Source organism: Temnothorax nylanderi, unplaced genomic scaffold, assembly GCF_030848795.1.
Source record: "Temnothorax nylanderi isolate EJ_2023f unplaced genomic scaffold, tnyl_v1.0 TNYL_tig0105_pilon, whole genome shotgun sequence".
NCBI lineage: Eukaryota > Metazoa > Arthropoda > Insecta > Hymenoptera > Formicidae > Temnothorax > Temnothorax nylanderi.
Window position 1 is genome coordinate 500,464 of NW_027249167.1, and position 17,409 is coordinate 517,872.

General features: G+C 37.4%; 1 long non-coding RNA gene across 1 annotated transcript in view; it reads right to left on the reverse strand.

Moving 5' to 3' along the window:
- The window catches only part of LOC139775789 (uncharacterized), a 32,005-nt gene extending 16,317 nt beyond the window's left edge, over positions 1–15,688 (reverse strand). The window contains exon 1 of the long non-coding RNA XR_011718934.1: positions 15,638–15,688. This is a non-coding gene — a long non-coding RNA (uncharacterized lncRNA). The remainder of the gene's footprint in view (positions 1–15,637) is intronic.
- Between the last annotated feature and the right edge of the window lie 1,721 nt (positions 15,689–17,409).

Consider the following 17,409-nt stretch of genomic DNA (forward strand, 5'->3'; position numbering starts at 1 on the left):
AATATTGCAGTTAAAATGCAGTTTAAAGTGCACTTACAAGGGAACCTCGCGAAGTGGAAAATTCTAATTTTAATATAACTTTCCACACATGTAGGGGGAGTAAAAAGATGAATTTAGATATTTTTTATAGCTGTCCAAAAACGGTTTTAAGGGGTGAAACCATTGCTCATAGTAGAGCGGTTTTTTGCTTTTCTCGATATATCTCGAAAAATATTTGAGATATCAAAAAATGTTTCTTATAAAAGTTTTACAGTAAAATCTCTTCTATTCGACAACATTAATAATATTTTTTAAAAATAATTTTTTAAACAAAATTTTGATTAAAAATTAAAAAAAATTTTTTTTTTGATATTTTATTAATGTGGTTGAATAAAGATGTTTTTACCATAAAACTTTTATTTGAAACATTTTTTGATATCTTGAATACTTTCCGAAATATATCGAGAAAAACAAAAAGCCGCTCTACACACAGAAAAATATATACTACCTACAAGTTAATATTACTTGCTTCAAGTATTTGATAAGTTCATATATGAGCAAATCTACCATAAAGTCGTCATAAGTATCACATTTACTCAAAACATATTCTAGATCTTAGCAAGTTTAGTACTTGAAACAAGAATATTAAATTAATACGAACATTCTGTTTACTTACAATATAGAGTCCACGGAAGAGAAGCATATACTTCAATAAAGATATCACATTTTCTTGAGAGAAGTTTATCCGTTATTTGAATCAAGTAAAAATTTTATTCATCTAGAATAATCGTTTACTTCAAAAAAGAATTTGTATTCTTGATGATTACAATTAATATTATTTTTATTTATTTAATTTTCTTTAATTCTTTAGTTCCTAAGTGGAATGTAGGTTAGGAGGTTTTCGTGCGCGGTGCGGAGGGGTACAGTTTAGAATATAAAAATTCCTGTCCTCAGGTGGACTCGAACCCGGTTCCTCGTGCTTATGAGTCTGACACTTTATCACTAGGCCACATCTCTGATTATATTCGTAGTGCTGCAGTATCTAGTTTTCACAGAAGTGATTCATTGATTTCAAGTATTTCATATTCTTACCTAAAGAATCAGTAAATATTCAAATCAAGCTTATGTGGCTTTTCTTAGATAAAGTTTACAGAATATACTTGAAATTAATGAATCACTTCTGTCAAAACTAGATACTGCAGCACTAAGAATATAATCAGAGATGTGGCCTAGTAATAAAGTATCAGACTCATAACCACGAGGAACCGAGTTCGAGTCCACCTGATGACAGGAATTTTAATATTCTAAACTGTACCCCTCCGGACCGCGCACGAAAACCTCCTAACCTAGAAGAATGTTGTTCTATACAGCCAAGTATTTCATATTCTTACCTAAAGAATCAGTAAATATTCAAATCAAGCTTATGTTGCTTTTCTTAGATAAAGTTTCAGAATATACTTGAAAGAAGAATAAATTCTTCTTTTAAGCACATGATGATAAGCTTTTCTAATACTTATGATAAGTATATCTTAAAACTAATATTAAGAAAATATTCTTTGTTGAAGAAAACTATTACTCAAACCAAATAAAATAAAATGAGTAATTGCTTTTCTTGGCTGTAGAACGATATTTTTCTGTGTGTACATATGAAGGGTGATTTCACCCTTTAGAACCATTTTTTGGCATCAACAAAAAATTTCTAAATTCATCTTTTTACCCCCGCCCCTCCTACATGTGTGCAAAGTTTTATAATAAGAACATTTATGTGTATTTAACCGCAACGAATAATTTTTTCAAAAATTTATTTATTTTTGCATCTCTTATTTAAAAAAATATCTGTTGCGTGCGTTATTTAATAAAATTGTAAAATAAAGATAATTTTATCCTGAATGTACTTATAATTCTTTAAACAATATTGTAACAATTTTAAATATGAAAAATTACTGCAAAATATCTTTACGTACAACGTATGTGACTATCTTCACGTACAACGTACGTGATTATCTTCACGTACAACGTACGTGACTAATCTGCATTGCGATTAGACATAAATGAGCGATATGCACCTAATACAATATAGGGGAGACCGGGGCTAAACAGTCTGGTTTTTTTCGGTGCCGATTTTTATCAACAAAATAAATAATTTTAGTTAAATGTGGTATACCACTGTAAAGAGTGAACCTTTAGCTACAAAATTTATTAAGGAAATTTTTATCTACGTTGCTTTGTTTAACCGGTATAGAGCAAAAACGACAACGGTGGAAAAATTGAAATCTCAAAAATGCCGGGGCTAATCGGTCCCCCCCCCCGGGGCTAATCGGTCACACTGCATTTTCAATACATATACGTACATCTAATCCTGAAAAATGATAGGATTCCGGTGCCATAGGATCAGCGCGGACCCTCGAGCAACCTAACCAAGCCGCGTTTCTCGCGGGGGAGCGATAAATAGCGACAGGGGGGTTAGAAAAGCTCGCGGTGGAGCGCGACCATTTTACCGACTCGACGGCGTCCTCGCGCCGATTCCTCGACGCGCCGACGACGACGACGACGACGGCCACGACCACCACGACGACGACGGCCACGACCACCGCGACGACGACGGCCACGACCACCGCGACGACGACGACGACGACGACGACGACGACGACGACGACGATGACCACCACCGACACTACAACGGCGGCGACAATGACGCCGAGACGATGCGGCGAACGCTGGACGATGCGGTCGCACGCGCGACTGTCACTGACACAACGACCAACAACGACAATTTACCGCGGTCGGGAGTCGGGACGATCTACCGCGCGCGCGGCATGTCAACTCTCGCACGGAAATCGCGGGATCTCAGAGCCGTGCCGTGCCTCGCCGTACCTCGCCGACGTGCCGTGAGCGCGAGCGATCTCGAAAACAACGGTCCGCCATCTTTTCGGTCGGCCAAAACACCCGTTTTGCGACGATACGTGCGTACCATTTCCCTCTTACACAAACTGACGCACGTGCAAGGGAAGACAGAATCACGCTCGAGGGAAACCTAACCTGAAATCGCCGTGAGCTGAAGTCGTGCGCCCGACGCGCCACAGTGATGAGATTAGCCCGATTAGCCCCGGGTGCTTGTAGACTGATTAGCCCCAAACACAAGTTTCAGGTTTGATCGCCCATGAAATATTAGACATCAACGATAATGAAAAAACTACACTGGATTCGTGTTCAGCATGCATTACTCTTTATAATCACGTACCTCGAGATTTGGAGAGCAAATATTATTGCAGATATTACAAAATTTCCACGCGCAGAAAATTTCACTTTCACCTTCCGAAAACACGTTTGCTCTCGTAAAAATCATAACACGGCAGGTAACCTGCCGAAACTCCGTTGGTCACATGGGTACCATAAGCAGCGTTTACAATGTTAATAGCGAGTTCGCACAATATACAGGTTCCGAGATATTTGATTAGACGTATTTACCCCGTAGACTTTTTAGCCCCGGTCTCCCTTACTGTGATACCTAACAGAAGCGATTATATTATACCACGTGTATATCGTTCATTTACGTGAAAATATGCAATATGATGTACGTGTAATATATAAACAATATGATCATATTGCAATGTGTATATTGTACAACGTGCAATGTACACGTGCATATCGCTCATTTACGTCTAGTGTCGCAATGCAATATGTAATCACACACGTTATACGTGAGAATATTTTGCAGTAATTTTCCATACTCGGAAGATTCTGATATAAAGAAGATATAAATAAGATGATAAGGCTCTATATAAGTCGGAAATATTGCGCATAGTTTTAGTATAAGTACCCACGAGTTTAACGATTCATACAAGTGTAAAAGATTGTCAAAAATTTTAATTCAGAAAAAGTGCATATTTTTAGCTTAACAAACCAAAATGTTACGTGTAAATTCTGCGAATGTTCTCAATATGTTAATGGTTTCATTCCAAATTTCAAATATTCCACAAACACCTACAAATGATAAAGAAATTGAATTGCATGATACTATAAAGAATATTATAAAAAATTCAATGGATGACATATCATTTGTTATGCAGACCGACACTACATTAGAATTTAAGAATTATTGGGACTTACACGATGCAGAATTTATCGCAGCTGACGAAATAGAAGAAGTAGAAGAACTTGATGTAAATGAGGGAGAAGATAGTTGTACATTGGAAGAATACGAAGTTGTAAATAATAACTATAAACGAAAAGCTGTTGAATTCTGGAAAAGTGGAAAAAAGGGACGTTATACAGTTTATCATCAGTCCAACATCGGTTTAGAAAGGTAAAGTCCTTGCCGCAGCTGTTTAAATGGGAACTCTCCCTACAAAGAGGTGGTACTCATAGAGAAAAACTATTATACATTTCTGAATACGTCTTGAACAAATTCAAAGACGCTAACGACAAAAACAGTATTATGCATGATATAGATCTGCGACGATGGGCGCTGGAAGCAAAAGAGTTAGTTAAAAAAAAAATAGACTCCCGACTGCTGCCTAAAGTAAGTTAAATAATAATAAAAAACCAAAAATTTAAAAAAGTTAAAAACAAAAACTTATATATAAAAATTAAATAAAAAATTGTTTTAAAAAAAAAAAGACTCTTGACTGCTGCCTAAACTAGGTTAAATTAAATGCAGAAAATAAAAAATAATAAATAAAAACAAACTTATAAAAAAAATAAATTTAATAACTAAAATTTAAAATAAAATGTAAAAACAAAAACATACAAAAAAAATTTAAAAACAAAAATTTATACAAAAATAAATTTAACTATAAAAATAAGTTTAAAAAGTTTAAAATAATAATTTTAAAAAATTTAAAAACAAAAACTTTACCAACAAAAACAGGTTTAAAAAGTTTAAAATAATAAAAAAAATTTAAAAACAAAAACTTATACAAAAATAAATTTAACCAAAAACAGGTTTAAAAAGTTTAAATAATAAAAACAACAAATCTTAAAAATTAATTGGTATATAAGACAGGTTTATTTGGTAATAAAAATGTAATACACATATAATAATAAGTATAAAGTACAAAATTAAAAACTTTTAAAAATTTAAAATAATATTAATTATAAAATATTAAGACAATTGACACACTATTAGGAAATATTATCTAATAACAAATATGATTGAAAATCTATACAAATACTTGATTACTTACTACAATTTATTCTTCTTATTATTATATTAGGCATTACAGATATAATTATTAATTGCATATTTTAAAAAAGCAGTCGGGAGACGCCATGCCAAGTGTTTCTCAATCACGTTTTAAATGTCAAAGAAAATTCTGTATTTAAGTTGTTTAACTGCGTACAGAAAAAGAGAAGCAAAAATATATGTTGAAATATTAAGTATAAAATTTGGCGTGGCGTCTCCCGACTGCTTTTTAAAAATATGCAATTAATAATTATATCTGTAATGCCTAATATAATAATAAGAAGAATAAATTGTAGTAAGTAATCAAGTATTTGTATAGATTTTCAATCATATTTGTTATTAGATAATATTTCCTAATAGTGTGTCAATTGTCTTAATATTTTATAATTAATATTATTTTAAATTTTTAGAAGTTTTTAATTTTGTACTTTATACTTATTATTATATGTGTATTACATTTTTATTACCAAATAAACCTGTCTTATATACCAATTAATTTTTAAGACTTGTTTTTATTATTTAAACTTTTTAAACCTGTTTTTGTTGGTAAAGTTTTTGTTTTTAAATTTTTTAAAATTATTATTTTAAACTTTTTAAACTTGACAAATTCTTTTCTTCGTCAGTGAAAAATTAACCAGAGATATATATTTTTTGACCAAACTGACTTTATTATCGAAGATTCTTAACTCAACGTTTCGACACTGGTTTTGTGTCCTTTTCAAGAGATTTCTAAAAAGTATACATAACGAGTCATTACAAGCACGCTGTTACAGAAACAATTTCACACAAGGAACAATTAAAAAGGAAATATCTACCTATCTAATCCTGTTCACAATTATTTCTGCCATATGTAAAGTTCTTGCAGTTGTAGCAACTTTGTCAAATTCTTAAGAGTCGCAATACAGTGTCCCGTAATCATAATGCAAACGCAACCGACAGGAGACACGTCGTTCCGAAACGAAAGACGGCGATCGACTAATCATCGAAATACAAATAAGTGACTAGGTCAACGGAATAAAAACATACACATAGAGAGAAATGATTAGGTAGTTCTTATAATTCTGTCGTATAGCGGATTGAGATTTTCAGTGTCTTTCTTTAAATTAATCGCGTTCATTTGTTCTTTTTTTATGTAAAACATCTCCGCAATCTCTCTCTTCCTCACATTTCTCTCCCTATGCATAATCTTCGTATCGGACCATTTGAAATTATGTCCGTGTGTAAGTCGGTGCTTACTAACTACGGAGTGCTTATTCACATCTTTTTTAATGTCGCTTAGATGTTCCTTAACACGAGTCTCCAAATGTCTTAGAGTCTGTCCAATGTAGGAGGCGTTACAGTCATTACATTCAATTTTGTAGACGACACCTGTTTCCTTCATATTTACGAGTTTGTCTTTGCCACGTTTTATAATTGAATCCAATTTTTTGGGAATCGTGTAAAGGACATCCAAGCCACATCGATTTACAGTGCGGCGAATATTCTCACTCAAACCTTTAATGTAAGGAAGAGCAATGTATCTGCGGGCGTCGAAAGTATTGCTTACATTATTACAGTCGGTGATGTTTTTGCGATAATCCAATTCTTTTAATCTCTTATTAATTTGCTTATCAATCAGATCGTCAGGGAAGCAATTATTCTTAAGGATGTCTCTTACAATTTTAATATTGGAGCTATGGAATTGTTTATCAGAAAGTAAAATTGCGCGGTCAACTAGGCTTGTGATTGTATTGTTTTTATATTTCAGTGGATGGTTGGAGAAGTAATTAACATATCGGCCCGAGAACGTAGGTTTTCTGTGCCAATTAGTCAAGAGTCTGTTGCCGTTTCTGATAATGAGAGTATCTAGGAAAGGGATGGCCCCATTAATCTCCATTTCATGTGTAAATTTGACCGTTGACCTAGTCACTTATTTGTATTTCGATGATTAGTCGATCGCCGTCTTTCGTTTCGGAACGACGTGTCTCCTGTCGGTTGCGTTTGCATTATGATTACGGGACACTGTATTGCGACTCTTAAGAATTTGACAAAGTTGCTACAACTGCAAGAACTTTACATATGGCAGAAATAATTGTGAACAGGATTAGATAGGTAGATATTTCCTTTTTAATTGTTCCTTGTGTGAAATTGTTTCTGTAACAGCGTGCTTGTAATGACTTCGTTATGTATACTTTTTAGAAATCTCTTGAAAAGGACACAAAACCAGTGTCGAAACGTTGAGTTAAGAATCTTCGATAATAAAGTCAGTTTGGTCAAAAAATATATATCTCTGGTTTTTAAACTTGTTTTTATAGTTAAATTTATTTTTGTATAAATTTTTGTTTTTAAATTTTTTTTGTATGTTTTTGTTTTTACATTTTATTTTAAATTTTAGTTATTAAATTTATTTTTTTTATAAGTTTGTTTTTATTTATTATTTTTTATTTTCTGCATTTAATTTAACCTAGTTTAGGCAGCAGTCGGGAGTCTTTTTTTTTTTTTAAACAATTTTTTATTTAATTTTTTTATATAAGTTTTTGTTTTTAACTTTTTTAAATTTTTGGTTTTTTATTATTATTTAACTTACTTTAGGCAGCAGTCGGGAGTCTATTTTTTTTTAAACTAACTCCTTTGCTTCCAGCGCCCATCGTCGCAGATCTATATCATGCATAATACTGTTTTTGTCGTTAGCGTCTTTGAATTTGTTCAAGACGTATTCAGAAATGTATAATAGTTTTTCTCTATGAGTACCACCTCTTTGTAGGGAGAGTTCCCATTTATACAGCTGCGGCAAGGACTTTACCTTTCTAAACCGATGTTGGACTGATGATAAACTGTATAACGTCCCTTTTTTCCACTTTTCCAGAATTCAACAGCTTTTCGTTTATAGTTATTATTTACAACTTCGTATTCTTCCAATGTACAACTATCTTCTCCCTCATCTTCATCAAGTTCTTCTACTTCTTCTATTTCGTCAGCTGCGACAAATTCTGCATCATGTAAGTCCCAATAATTCTCAAATTCTAATGTAGTGTCGGTCTGCATAGCAAATGATATGTCATCCATTGAATTTTTTATAATATTCTTTATAGTATCATGCAATTCAATTTCTTTATCATTTGTAGGTGTTTGTGGAATATTTGAAATTTGGAATGAAACCATTAACATATTGAGAACATTCGCAGGATTTACACGTAACATTTTGGTTTGTTAAGCTAAAAATATGCACTTTTTCTGAATTAAAATTTTTGACAATCTTTTACACTTGTATGAATCGTTAAACTCGTGGGTACTTATACTAAAACTATGCGCAATATTTCCGACTTATATAGAGCCTTATCATCTTATTTATATCTTCTTTATATCAGAATCTTCCGAGTATGGAAAATTACTGCAAAATATTCTCACGTATAACGTGTGTGATTACATATTGCATTGCGACACTAGACGTAAATGAGCGATATGCACGTGTACATTGCACGTTGTACAATATACACATTGCAATATGATCATATTGTTTATATATTACACGTACATCATATTGCATATTTTCACGTAAATGAACGATATACACGTGGTATAATATAATCGCTTCTGTTAGGTATCACAGTATATTGTATTAGGTGCATATCGCTCATTTATGTCTAATCGCAATGCAGATTAGTCACGTACGTTGTACGTGAAGATAATCACGTACGTTGTACGTGAAGATAGTCACATACGTTGTACGTAAAGATATTTTGCAGTAATTTTTCATATTTAAGGTAGATACTGCATCAGCGAAAACAAAGATTTTTGATTGGCATGAAACTATGTTATTCTATAGGGCATTATACGTGATCAGGAATTAATTCACGATTTTTTACCACGTAATTACGGAAATATAAGCATTCAAAGTTGGTCAGTTTTACATTAAGGTATGTGTGAACGACGTGCAAAATCGTAATTCACGAGATTTTACGATTATTTTAAAAAAAGATTGAGGTTTGGAAAACAGAAGATCTTATCAATTAAACTATTACGAATGATTTAAAAAAAAAAAAACGTTAGTTCACCATTGCAATAAAAAGATATTCAATATTACAGCAAACAAAATGTAGCTAACAGAGAAGCTCTGGCTAGGCTGCGTCATCGGAAGCGTCACTCGGGTGTTCTCCCTTCTCCTTCTAACTTGCTAAGATAGAAGAAGAGGGGAGTGTGCTCGTGTGCGCTCGGGTCCTCGGGTGACGTTTCCGAACGCAGTCAGTGGGCTGGCAACTGGCAACAGCGCGGACCGCACCTAACCTCACTGTCGACGCCAATGTCAAAATAATCAGAATTAATGACCCAAAACTTCCAGAAAGTCATTTTTTATCATTATTTTGATAGTTGAGAAACTTACGATTATATTGCACCCAATTTTTTAGATTTTTGTTACAGTCGTTTTGACAAATGTGAAGTTGGTACCCCTGTGTAAGACACTTCGTTTTTAATTAATTACCTGTATCTGGGATTAATTATATGGTGTTATTATATATTTCTGGAGACTAGAAGTTGCACGGAACAAGGTGATACCAAATATACATTTTTTAATACATTAATAAAAATTTTTTTTCGAGTGCTCTATTTTGACTCACGACAACGCAGTATCTACCTTAAAATTGTTACAATATTGTTTAAAGAATTATAAGTACATTCAGGATAAAATTATCTTTATTTTACAATTTTATTAAATAACGCACGCAACAGATATTTTTTTAAATAAGAGATGCAAAAATAAATAAATTTTTGAAAAAATTATTCGTTGCGGTTAAATACACATAAATGTTCTTATTATAAAACTTTGCACACATGTAGGAGGGGCGGGGGTAAAAAGATGAATTTAGAAATTTTTTGTTGATGCCAAAAAATGGTTCTAAAGGGTGAAATCACCCTTCATATGTAGAGCGGCTTTTTGTTTTTCTCGATATATTTCGGAAAGTATTCAAGATATCAAAAAATGTTTCAAATAAAAGTTTTATGGTAAAAACATCTTTATTCAACCACATTAATAAAATATCAAAAAAAAAATTTTTTTTAATTTTTAATCAAAATTTTGTTTAAAAAATTATTTTTAAAAAATATTATTAATGTTGTCGAATAGAAGAGATTTTACTGTAAAACTTTTATAAGAAACATTTTTTGATATCTCAAATATTTTTCGAGATATATCGAGAAAAGCAAAAAACCGCTCTACTATGAGCAATGGTTTCACCCCTTAAAACCGTTTTTGGGCAGCTATAAAAAATATCTAAATTTATCTTTTTACTCCCCCTACATGTGTGGAAAGTTATATTAAAATCAGAATTTTCCACTTCGCGAGGTTCCCTTGTTAGTGCATAAAGTGCACCTGAGTGCACCTGAGTTCGGCCGTCGCTCCTTCCGACCCTTAAAACACCTATTGTAGACTGGGACTTAACGACCGTTTACTCTTGTCGTTAGAAGAATAATTTTTATTAATGACAATGGAGGTTTCGAAACCGAATCTACTTTTCGCCTCACAGGGGGTCTGCTTATATACCCGGCTGGATGTATTTTAAATGCGAGAAGATGCGCCGCCTAGTGGCGTTGTTGGAAGAGTTTTTGCTGAATGGAGGGAAAACGCTCGTGTTACAGTGTCGGGAAAAGCGTTTTTTAGGTGTTTCCAAGCCGTTTGTGTAAACGCCCTATAATTCGCCGCATTGAAAAAGTATTTGCTGAACGGAGGGAAAACACTTACGGCGTTGGGAAAAGCATTTGCTAAACGTTTGAAAAGTCTGACAACAAATTCTCTGCACGAAAGTGAATCAGCGTTTACTAAACGTGCTCTGAAAAGCGTCTCCTCAACATTGCAGAACTTTCACGAAACGTTATATATAGCGTTTGATAAGCATTTTAAAAGCGTTTAAAACCTAACGGCGTTGTGTACCCTTATAGAAAAATACACTCAACCCATAGAAAAACCCTTAAAGTTGGGTGTGATTTCGGACCGCCAGTAGAAGGTTAACCATCATTTAAATGGTTAACGTTCTATTGGCGGTCCGAAATCACACCCAACTTTAAGGGTTTTTCTATGGGTTGAGTGTATTTTTCTATAAGGGTAAGCGTTCTTACAAAGTTTGAAAGCGTATAAACTCTTAAAAAACCCTCATCGAACGGTTGTCAACGCTTTATAAAGCTTCTTATTTTCGCCAGGGAGGGTCCTTTCTCTAAGTGCGACGTTGCCACATCCGCAAAGCACGACCGCGGACGAAAAAGCTAACCTAACCTTTTTTTGGATTTATCATACACTCTGATACCGTACGGTCAGTGTCGTTGAAATTTAAACATGCACTTCTTTAAAAATTCAATTACTTTTGCTCAAATTTTTGTTTTAATCATTATTTTAGATTTTTTGCTATAGGGGAGACCGGGGGGCGACGCTGGAGGGTTTGGGGGCGCGAGTCGCCAGGCCCAACAAGTGCGTGGAGTTGCGCTTGGGGGGGCCTGGACGACTCAGTAACCTCGGGCGAGGTGGCGGCCGCCATCGCCGCAGCTGGCGGCTGCGAGGTGGGGGACGTGAGGGTCGGGGAGATCCTTTGTCCCCCAAATGGGATGGGGATCGCCTGGGCGCGGTACCCTGTGGGCGCGGCGAACAGAGCGATTAAAGGGGGGATCAGGGTGGGCTGGAGCAGAGCCAGGTTGGAGCTGCTCCAGACCCGGCCCCTGAGGTGCTACCGGTGCCTCGACGTCGGACACGTCTGGGCCCGGTGCACCTCCTCGGTGGACCGCAGCGGGTTATGTTACCGCTGCGGGGTTAGCGGCCACCGAGCTAGCCGGTGCACTGCGGCGGCCCCGAAATGTCCGCTTTGTGCGGATTCGGGGTTGCCGGCTGAGCACCGGCTGGGGGGGACTGGGTGTTCCCGCCCTAAGACAAGCGGGGGGAGGGGAGACGGGTTTCGAGGATTGGAGAGGAGCTCGCCTCCCTAACAGGAGCTTCGGCTCCAGACATGGGAGGGATGGGGGTCGGGATGGCCTGGAAGCCCTCGGACTCCCGGGCCGGGGGAGTCCCGGCCACCCCGATCCCCTAGCTGACAGGAGTAGAGCTTAGCGGGGTGGGAGGGGGCTTGGGCGGGATCCTTACGGGGTTCCCGCCACGAGCGCTCCCTCCGCTCCGCCGGGGGACCCGGTCCCGGGGCTTGAGTCCAGGACCCGGGTCTCTCGAGCCGCGGCCGGGGGGAGGGGTGGACTGGTTCCTCTCACCACGGGGGTTCCGGCCCGTATCCCCCTCCTCCGCGGTCGTGTGGGGGTCGGGGCTCAAGCACGGACTCTTGAGCCTCGATTCCGCCCCCGCACAAAACCCTAGGGGGCGCGGCAATGGGGATTGTGGTACCCGTCACCGCTGTAGGGAAAGTACCCCCGTCCCGTGCGCCATCATCGACGCACGCGTCGGGGGCCCGGGGGATCCGCGTGAGGTCGGGATATTTGCCCGCTCGCGTGGGTTCCTCGGGGAGTAGGAGCCCCTAGTTGGGGCTGGTGAGGGGGTCCCGGATGCGTTGTAAAAGTTCCCGGGGCCCCCTGCGAGACACCAGGTAAGGCCACACGTAGGGTTTTTAGCCGGTAAGAGTCCGGCATAACCACCCGCCCTTCCGTGGGGGCGGGGGTACTCATAATAGTTTTCCTTACGTAAAAAAAAAAGACCGCGGGGCGAAGTCGGCCCCGGGGCGGAGTCGTTTTTGCAATTATCTCGAAATCTGTATGTTGTGTGAATTCACCATTAATACGGTAAGCGCGGCTTATGGTGCCCACGTGATCAACGGAGTTTAGTGAGATTACGTGCCATGTTGTGATTTTTATCGAAGCAAACATGTTTTCGCAGGTTGAAAGTAAAATTTTTTCCGCGTCGAAAGTTTGTAATATCTTAAGTATTATTGTCTCTCCGAATCTCAAAGTAAGCGATTCTAAAGAGTAATGCATGCTGAACACGAATCTAGTGCAGTTTTTTTATTTTCATTGATTTCTGTTATTTTTTAAGCAACCAAACCTAAAACTTGTGTTCGGGGCGAAGTCGTTTCCAAGCCAAAACGAAGTCAAGAAAGCTAAATAATATGTGCTGCGTATGCTTGGATATAATAGAAAACAGAGCCGATGAAAAACAGTGCATTTCATGCAGGCGTAAGGCACACAACGAGTGCATACGCTCGTCAGACTCTGTTTTTACATGCTTTAACTGTTAGCGAAAAAGAAAATTGATTTTTTTGAAATTATTTTCCGTTTTCCATTTTTCTACTAAAAAACAATGAATAAAGTGTATTCTATTATTTTTTATGATCAAAATTATGTATCTTTATTGAAAATCCAGTCCGAGAATGAAGACACGACTCCGCCCCGGGAATTTTGACTTTTCGATTTTTGCACCTTTGTCGTTTTTACTCTATACCGGTTGAACGAAGCGACGTAGACCAAAAATGCCTATATAAATTTTGTAGCCAAGGGTTCACTCTTTACAATGGTATACTATATTTCACTAAAATTATTTATTTTGTTGTTAAAAATCGGCACCGAAAAAAAAGGCCGATTTCGCTCCGGTCTCCCCTATTGACAAATACATGTCCAAGTATTAGTTTTTCTACCACAGCGGCCATAAACGCAATGTTAAATATCGAAAAAAAAACAGTCAATTTTAAGCGATCGTATCTGGGAAATTATACGGTAAATTGAATCCAAATTTAACACACATACGTATTAATATATAAATTAGTTTTGCTGCAAGTTTAAAGAAAATCTGGATCTTCATCATTTTTAAACTAACCACCTTAAAAGGAGTGAAGCCCAGTTGCGCACAGAATAAATCGGACACAGCAGGTTGAATCAATCGGACACAGTGACAATCGGACACAGTAGGAAACGGACACACAACGGTTACAATCGGACACATTGCCAATCGGACACAGTGCTAATCGGACACAGTAGGAAACGGACACAGTAGGAAACGGACCCACGGTAATTGCAATCGGACACAGTGCTAATCAGACACAGTGACAATCGGACACAGTAGAAAATGGACACACGATGGTTGCAATCGGACACAGCAAGAAACGGACACATAGCCTAGTATTCATATAGTTCGATCCTATATATTTAAGACTGTTTTAAGTACAATCTTAAGATGTTGTAAACCAATCACAGAGCCATCCCTTATGAAAAAGTAGTACTGGTTTTAATACTGGAAAAAGTATTGGTGAAAGTACTGGAGACATAAGTACTCCAAAGTACTACTAAATTCGACCATACTGACTTCGTCAGTACTCCTTCCCAGTACTCATCCAATACTCATTCAGTACTCCCTTCAGTACTTCCTCTAGTACTCCCTCCAGTGTACTCCCTCCAGTACTCCCCCCAGTACTCCCCCCAGTACTCTCCCCAGTACCCCCTCCAGTACTCCCTCCAGTACTCTTTTAGTACTCATCGAATACTCGTGGGATACTAACGTGTGGTACAGGCGCAGTAGGGGAGAGTGGGCATCCTTGAACCACGTTTTTTCAAATCACATTAAAAATGGTTTTTAATAACTTCATTATAATATAAATGAGACTATTCAATGTTTAATATAATAAACTTTGTTTGTAAATGATTTAAGAAGTAAATTTTCAGAAATATTTTGCAAAAATAATGATATTTCGAAATGCTGCGTTTGTCACAGTGGACCCCACGCGTGGGGTCGATTGAGCCATAGCGTAGGGTACACTGTGACATGTAATGTGAAAGGTAGGGTACCCTGTGACACGTAGTCTATTAACTCTTCTCTCTACAAAAAGGAAAAACCAAGACTGTGCTAGAGAACTAATTTATCAATAATCGTGTCATATTTGTTTCATCAGATGACCTAAGAAATTGAAAACTGAAAACAAAGTCCTATAACCTCACTTTTTGTCGTAACCTAGCAGAGATCAACGAATATTGCCTCACAGCGACTCGATTACATGTGATCTGTAACTAAAGGGTGAAAAAAAGAGAAAATGAAAGTGTGGATATGATTATATCGATGGAAATTATTTCATTTTATAGGAAAATTTAGGCACTAACATTTACTATTCCGCGATCGAAACACACTACGGAAACTCGCGCTGTCACGTAGGTAGGTTAGGTAGTTCTGTAAGCGTGGCACAGAGGACCCCATCAACCTGCGTCACATTGGACCTCACTGAACATCGATATTTATTAACGTAAATATTTCAGATACAGAACAATTAAACGTTTTTGTGCGCACGTTGGTATTGAACCTAGATCCCGACGAACGTCTTATGAATTTTTTTGACGTAGAACTACGTCTTTCTCCGCGGTAGGGAGGGTACCCACGGATGAAACAATTGAACGCGACTATGCAACGAAAACATGTCACACTTTGAACGTTTATATCTTCGAAACTAATAATCGTAGAGTAATCATTGACATCTCATTTTAAAGCTTAAGAAGTCCCATTTATGATAAAACAAGTCCGAACTCTCTATTTCTTACCGTTTAGATACAGTAGCGTTAGAAAGTTTAGTTAAATTTCTTGTAGATGCAACGAAAACATGCGGTGTTCTAGAGCCAAGCGTGTCAGAGTGGCGTGAGGCCTCGCGGCCGATCGCCGTTAATACTCCCGCGTGATCCGATTCGAGGACACTGCCAGGCGGGGAGTTTGACTGGGGCGGTACATCTGTCAAAGAATAACGCAGGTGTCCTAAGGCAGATATCGATAACCATATAGTACTATTTCATGTTAAAGTATTCAGCGAAGGAAACTAGACGTAGGGCTACGTCAACTGTCAGTTGACGTAGTTCTACGTTGTTGGCACAGTAACAACTGTCAATTGGAAGCAACAACGTAGAACTACGTCAACTGACAGTTGACGTAGCCCTACGTCTAGTTTCCTTCGCTGAATACTTTAACATGAAATAGTACTATATGGTTATCGATATCTGCGTATGCGCATTGCGAACGATTAGGCTTCACTACCTTTCTCTCTCGCACAATTAACGTTTCTCTCTCGCACGATGTCGGACACAGACTCGATGTTCAATGCCTCTTCCATATATGTTCTATTCTAATAGACGTAGTTCTACGTGTTGATTGCGGCACAGTTGTTACTGTGCCTGTTTATTTTTTTAACTGTAGAATCCCTAGAAATCCATATTATACATATCAAAAAGTTATGACAAGTGAAAATTTACTTTGCAAGGCTCCAATTACATATCTGCCTTTAACTAAAGTATATATGCTTATTTCGGCATAATTTTTTGATGGAAGTTATATGTTTTGAAAACGTAAGTTTTTATACCCACCGTCACTATTTTGCAGAACGTTAATACAGAAAACTCGCACTGTCACATTGGACCCCGTGGCTCAAGGAAGCCCATCACTCTCCCCTACTTACGCAGTACTATCCAAGTAGAACAAAAAGTCAAGATGATATCAAAATAACGTCATATTGATAGTTTAGTGTGTTAATTTAGTATTTTATTAATTTAGTATTTCCAAGATACGTTACGAAAAAGTAGTATTAGCAATCATTACTCAGTACTGAGTGATCAGTACTCGTAGTATTGAGAGTATTAGTATGTTAATACTCATGAATACTGCAGAATGGTCAGTACTGTGCCTATTAGTTCTTACAGTACTGGCAGTACTATCATCTATCATGATAGTACTCCGAATATTAATCTGATAAAGTACTGACCACTTCAATACTTTGAAGTACTAATGAGTATTATTGCTTGTAGTACTGCCAGTACTGTAAGCACTGACAGACACAGTACTGACCATTCTGCAGTATTCATGAGTATTAACATACTAATACTCTCAATACTACGAGTACTGATCACTCAGTACTGAGTACTGATTGCTAGTACTACTTTTTCGTAAGGGATATTCTACACAATGTTGTATTCGTGATATCATGCTCCGTGACAGTTTTTCTAACCTTAAAATCATTTCTAATGACATACTGCTCTTTTTCCCTCCTCACCAATTTCGTTGAATTTAGGCTTAATCGACACGTTTTTGCGTGAAACGAAAGAATCTGGCAGAAAAAAGTGTCGCTCTGCCCCGCGAAGCGAGATATTAAACGTTAAAGTTGACAGGAATCAGGTTATGATTCCTGTCATACCGACGAGATGTAGCGACTACGAACATGCCCTGCGACCACATGCGCATGCTCCGTGGTCGCACGCGCATGCTCCGTGGCTGCACGCGCACGCAAAAGTGCGCGAATTTGAAACGTATGTATACTTATAAGTCCCAGTCT